Source organism: Sminthopsis crassicaudata, chromosome 2, assembly GCF_048593235.1.
Source record: "Sminthopsis crassicaudata isolate SCR6 chromosome 2, ASM4859323v1, whole genome shotgun sequence".
Lineage (NCBI taxonomy): Eukaryota > Metazoa > Chordata > Mammalia > Dasyuromorphia > Dasyuridae > Sminthopsis > Sminthopsis crassicaudata.
The window spans coordinates 38,688,370-38,694,369 of NC_133618.1; positions in this window are offsets into that span (position 1 = coordinate 38,688,370).

Genomic DNA, 6,000 nt, shown 5'->3' on the forward strand with positions numbered 1-6,000 from the left:
TGCTCTATTTCTTCCTCTTTCTTCTCCTTTCCATGAAGTCAGCAGCTTCCAAACAAGGTCTCCAATTCCTTGTTGTAAAGAGAAGAGGTGACCCAGAACAGTTCTGACGACCTTTCTAGCATTTTTCTATATCTATATATAATATAGATATTATATATCTATATATTTCTATTTCTAAATCTATGTCTTTCTATATTTAAGGGCCCTCCTAGAACTGACATTCAGTGCTCCTCCCCATGGGTTCTCCCAATTGTGTTCAAAGGGGATGGGGAGAAATGTGACTTCAATGAATTGGTAAGTCTTTACCAAAAGATGTTTGCTAATGGATTGAGAAAGAAGCAGAATGGTGTGTTGGATAGGCCTGGAATCAGGAGGCTGTACTCTCTGCCAGCAGCAGTCACAGAATTTTAGTACTAGAAGGGAATTTCAGAGACCTTTTAGCCCAGTTCCTTAGACAATGATCTAAGGTCTAATGGTCAATGAGCATCTATTAAGTACCTACCATATACGAGGCACATAGGAATACAAAAAGAAGCAAAAAACTATCTCTGTCCTTTAGGGGTTTACAATCTAAAGGGAGAGATAATAAACAAAAGTGTATGTAAAACAAGTAGGAAATAATTAAAATAAGGAAAGCATTACAAATAAGAGGCGTTAGGGAAGGCTTCCTGTATAAGGCGGGATTTTAGTGGGACTTGAAGTCAGAGAGGTCAATAGTTGGAGTGGAGGAGAGAGATTCCAGGTAGGAAGACAGGCAGAAAAAGTGCCCAGAGCCAAGACATGGAGGATCTGATTTGTGGAACAGCCTGGAGTCCAAAATCATTGGAGTGAAGGGCATATGTAGTGGAGTAAGATATATGAAGAATGGAAAGGTAGGAGGGGGCTGGGTGATGAAGGGCTTTGAACAATAGTTGTTCTTGGAGGCAATAGGGAGCCACTGAAGTTTATTGAAAAGGGGAAGGAACTGTGCTCTAGGAAAATAACTTTAATGGCCAAATGGAGGAATGGAATAGATTGGGGGCAGATTGGAGGCAGGTTACCTATCAGCAGCTATTGCAATAGTCCAAGAATGAGGTGATAGGGGATTGGACCAGTGTCAGAGCAGAGAAAAGGAGCTATTTGAGAGACATCACAGAACCTGCCACAACTTGGATTTGGACGGTGATGAGATAGTGACAGGATGACTCCTACCTCGTGGACCTGGGAGACTGGGAGGATGCTGTTGTTTTCTACAGTAATAGGGAAGACAAGGAGAAAGGGAGGGTTTAGGGGTAAAGGTAATGAGACCTGGGTTGAGTTCTAACATGTCTACTGAAGGTAGAGAAAATTATGAGTCCATTCTGACTGGGCCCATTAAAAATTTAGGTTATACAACCTCAAATGAGCCCCTCACAGCTGCTCGGCAATCCTGCTGTGCCTCCCTTATCAACTCACTGTCCCATTCTCCACAATGGCTCTTCCAAATCTCTTCAAAATTCCCATGGCTCCCCTGTTCCCAACTCTCTCTCTCTCTCTCTCTCTCTCTCTCTCTCTCTCTCTCTCTCTCTCTCTCTCTCTCTCTCTCTCGGGAATCTTATAATCCAACCCTAGACACTACAGCTGCCTGCCTCTATTTTTTCATCTGAAAAATAAGTATAATAATAGCACTTATCCTTGGGTTGTTATAAAGAGCAAAGGATGTAGGTAACATTTGTAAAGTGCTTGGCATAGAGTAGGGGCATGATAAATGCTTGTTTCCCTTCTACAATGAGTCCATCAAAATGAGTCCTTTTAGCCCTCCAGTAAAGGGAAATCCTTTTTCTTTCTACAGCAGTCCATTCTACTTTTGGATGGTTCTAATAGAAAGTTTTCACCAACATCAAGACTAGATTTGTCTCTTGTCAACTGCCCCTCATTGTTCCTGGTTTTTCCCTTTGGGGCAAACCTAATTCATCTTCCCCATGACCAACTTGTCAGCCTTTCAGATTTTTGAAGACAGGTTCTCACATCCCCACTTCTTCTTTGCTCCAGGCTAAACATCTCCAGCTCTTTCAATGGATCCTTACTTTCATGGCCCTCCTTTGGAGTTTCTCTTGCTCTCTAAAATGTGGTCTTGAGAAGTAAACAAGACTCCAGATGTATTAATCTAATTAAAGCTGAGTAAAGAAGAGCTTTCCTCCTCTTAGTCCTGTCACTATGACTCTTTTTTATTTTGTTTTTTTATTTTTTGAAAGCTTTTTATTTTCAAAACATATGCATAATTTTCACCATTTACCCTTGCAAAACCTCGTGTTCCAATTTTTTCCCTCCTTTTCCCCCACCCCCTCCCTTAGACAGCAAGTAATCTAATATATGTTAAACATGTGCAATTCCTCTGTACACATTTCCACAATTCTCACATTGAATAAGAAAAAATAGATTAAAAGAAAAAATGAGAAAGAAAACAAAATGCAAGCATACAGCGATAAAAAAGTGAAAATATTATGCTGTGATCCACACTCAGTCCCCACAGTGCTCTCCCTGGGTGCAGATGGCTCTCTTCATCACAAGATCATTAGAACTGATCTTAATCACCTCGATGCTGAAAAAAGGCTACATCTATCAGAATTGATCATCATATAATCTTGTGGTTGCTTCGCTATGCCTCTTAATATAGATTGAAATTTTGGGTTACCACAGACTCTTGTAGATTCACATAGAGTGTGAGGACCACTAAAACATCCAGCTCTTTTTCAAATGAGCTGATATCTGCCCTTGCCTCCTCCATCTTGTACTTGTGAAGTTAATTTTTAATATATAACTAAAAGACTTTACCTTCATCTTTGTTAAAATTTTTCTAGGTTTTCCAGCTTTCTAGCCTGTCAAGACCTTTTTGTATCTTAATTCAATCATCAAAAGTGGTATCCAAGGGACCCACATGTGCAAAAATGTTTGTGGCAGCCCTTTTTGTAGTGGCAAGAAACTGGAAACTGAATAAATGCCTATCAATTGGGGAATGGCTGAATAAATTGTGGCATATGAACATTATGGAATATTATCTTTCTATAAGAAATGAACAACAGGATGATTTCAGAGAGGCCTGGAGAGACTTACGGGAACTGATGCTGAGTGAAATGAGCAGAACCAGGAGATCATTGTACATGGCAACAAAAAGACTACATGATGATCAATTCTGATGGATGAGGTTCTCTTCAACAATGAGACAATTAAAACCAGTTCCAATTGTTCAATAATGAAGACAGCCATCTACACCCAGAGAGAGCATAGTGGGAACTGACTGTGGAACACAACATTGCGTTCTTACTCATTGAAACGATCAGCAAAATTAAAGATGATCAAGTGTGATGTGATGGACGTGGCTCTTCAGACCAGTTCCAATGATCTTGTGATGATGAGAGCCACCCCAGAGAGAGGACTGTGGGAACTGAGTGTGGATCACAACATAGCATTTTCGTTCTTTTTGTTGTTGTTTGCTTGTGTTTTATTTTCTTTCTCATTTTTTTTCCTGTTTGATTTGATTTTTCTTGTGCAGTAAGGTAACTGTATAAATATGTTTGCATACATTAGATTTAACATGTATTTCTACAATGCTTAACATATATTGAACTATTTACCATCTGGGGAGGGGGTGGAGAAAGGGAGGGAAAATTGGAGCAACATTTTGCAAGGGTTAATGTTGAAAAATTATCCATGCACATATTTTGAAAATAAAAAGCTTTAATTAAAAAAAAAGTGATATGTATCCATTCCTCTCAGCTTTGTGACTTTGGCAGATTTGGCTTTATGGTAAATAATACAGGATAAAGCACAGATCCCTAGCACCCTCCATTCCCCCTTCTAAGATAGCATTAAATCATTAGTGACTCCTACTTGGATTTGTCTGTTTGACCCATACTGAAGTCAATTCATTCCATTATTAGGCTCTGCAGGAGAAAGAAAAGCTGGTTAATTAAATCTAAGTAAATTACAGTGTTGTCATGATCAACCAGTCTAGTAACCCTGTCCAAAAGGGAAATAAGGTTAGCCTAGCATGATGAAAATTTCCTATCCAAATGAGCTCTTTTTTTCTATCTTTTTTTTAAAAAGTTTACTTATTTTTAATACACATTGTTTTATGAATTATCTTGGGAGAGAAAAATCAGGACAAATGGGAAAAACCATGGGAGAGAGAAAAAAATAATTGAAAAAAAGAAGTGAACATAGCATGTGTTAACAGATTTACATTCAATTTCCTTAGTTCTTTCTCTGGTTGCAGATGGCATTTTCTGTCCAAAGTCTATTGGGATTTCTAAATGAGTTCTCAACCACTTTTTGTTTGTTTATTTGTTTCAAGGGCCCCTTTGGCAGGCTGATAAAAATCAGAATTATATTTTTAAATGTGTAAAATAAAATACAGAGGACTATAAAACAAAACAATTCAAGTAAAACATAATTATCAAAATATTGAAAAACCAAAGTCAGGACCGCAGGTTTAGAACTATGTTCACTTATAATTCCTTTAAACAATCCATTCTAATTTTTTTCCAGTAATTGAAGCCAAGCCTACCAGCCTCGAGTCTTCAGATTTTTTTCTCTGTCACTAAATCTTGATTCATGTAAAGCTTGCGAACCATTAAAATGTCCAGATTTTCTTCAAATGAGCTGTTATTTAGCCATGTCTTCTCCATCTTAAATTTGTGAAGTTGATTTTTAATATCCAACTGAAAGAATATATTTTATATATTATTTATTTGTTTATATATTTTATATGTTATATTTATAATATAATTTTTTCCTTCATTTTTGTTAAATTCATTTTTTTCTAGCCTCTCAAGCTCTTTTTCTGTCCTGATTTCCCCTTTCGGGACTTGAGTTTCCTTCTTTGTAAAATACACAGGCTGGATTAGACAAGGATCCCCTAAACAGGGGTTTGAAGATAAATCGGACAGAGAAAAAATAATTACGTTTTTATTTTCACTTACCCTTGGATGCCTTTCATCTTATGAATTTAAAATCATGTTTCTGGGAAGGGGAGGTCTATATCTCATCAGACTGCCAGGGGTCCCTAATATAAAAAGGGGCCCCAGAAAATCACAAAAGTGCCCTCCAGTGCTGGCAAGCTCGGTTTGACAGAAGGCTCCCCAGTCCGTCTCAAGGCCCCCACTGTGCTCAGAGAACAGATATAATTTTCATGGCTGGTCCTCCTCTAGCCTCTCCTATGTTGCTTAATCTCCTCTCCCCTGGGGACCATTAGAAAATGTAAAGAAATCATTTCCTTAACAGCTCCTGCTTTGCCCTGAAATCTGTCCCTTCTTTGAGAGGTACTTTCCAAAGGTCAGCATCCTCTGAGTGATTCTCTCTCTCCAGCTCAGACTGAGATACTGAGCTGGACTGAGGGGGAGAAGGGTTAGAGAGTAATGAGTTCCCTGTCATCTCCCCCTCCCCTTCCTCCAAGGGATTGATTGGGAAGGAGTCCAGAACATCTGAAATTCCAATTTTCTTCTTGGAGATAGGGGCCATATCTCACCAGGCCGGACTTCAGGTGTACCTATCTTTGGCCATCCCCTCACCCCTTCTTGTGTACCTCAGGTTCTCTCACATTAAAAGAGAAAATTGATCTATTAGCCTCTAGCTCCCTGGGGGCCTGGATGAAATAGTGTCTGGAAAGCTCGAAGGAGGAAAGTGCTTAGATCAGCAAAGCTCGACTCTTAATGGCGCTCCCTGGCTCGCTCTCAGAGACCTTGACTGTCTATCATCTTCTGGGCTCTCTCTCCCCCTTCCCTTGGTTGTCCTGGAGCCAGAAGCTATAACACCCAAAACACTTAGGAGTTATTAGGGTCCCTTCCAGTCATCGAAGAAAAACGATAATACACATACACACACACACATACACATATATATAGGTATGTATATATGTATGTCTATTGGAAGCACGCTTTCTTACTCATGGAAACACAAGGGGGGATGGGAGAGGGCATGGGGTTAATGCAAGATGCTTGTCTTCAGCTCACAGAAAGTCAGCCATGGGCCATCATTTCTGGA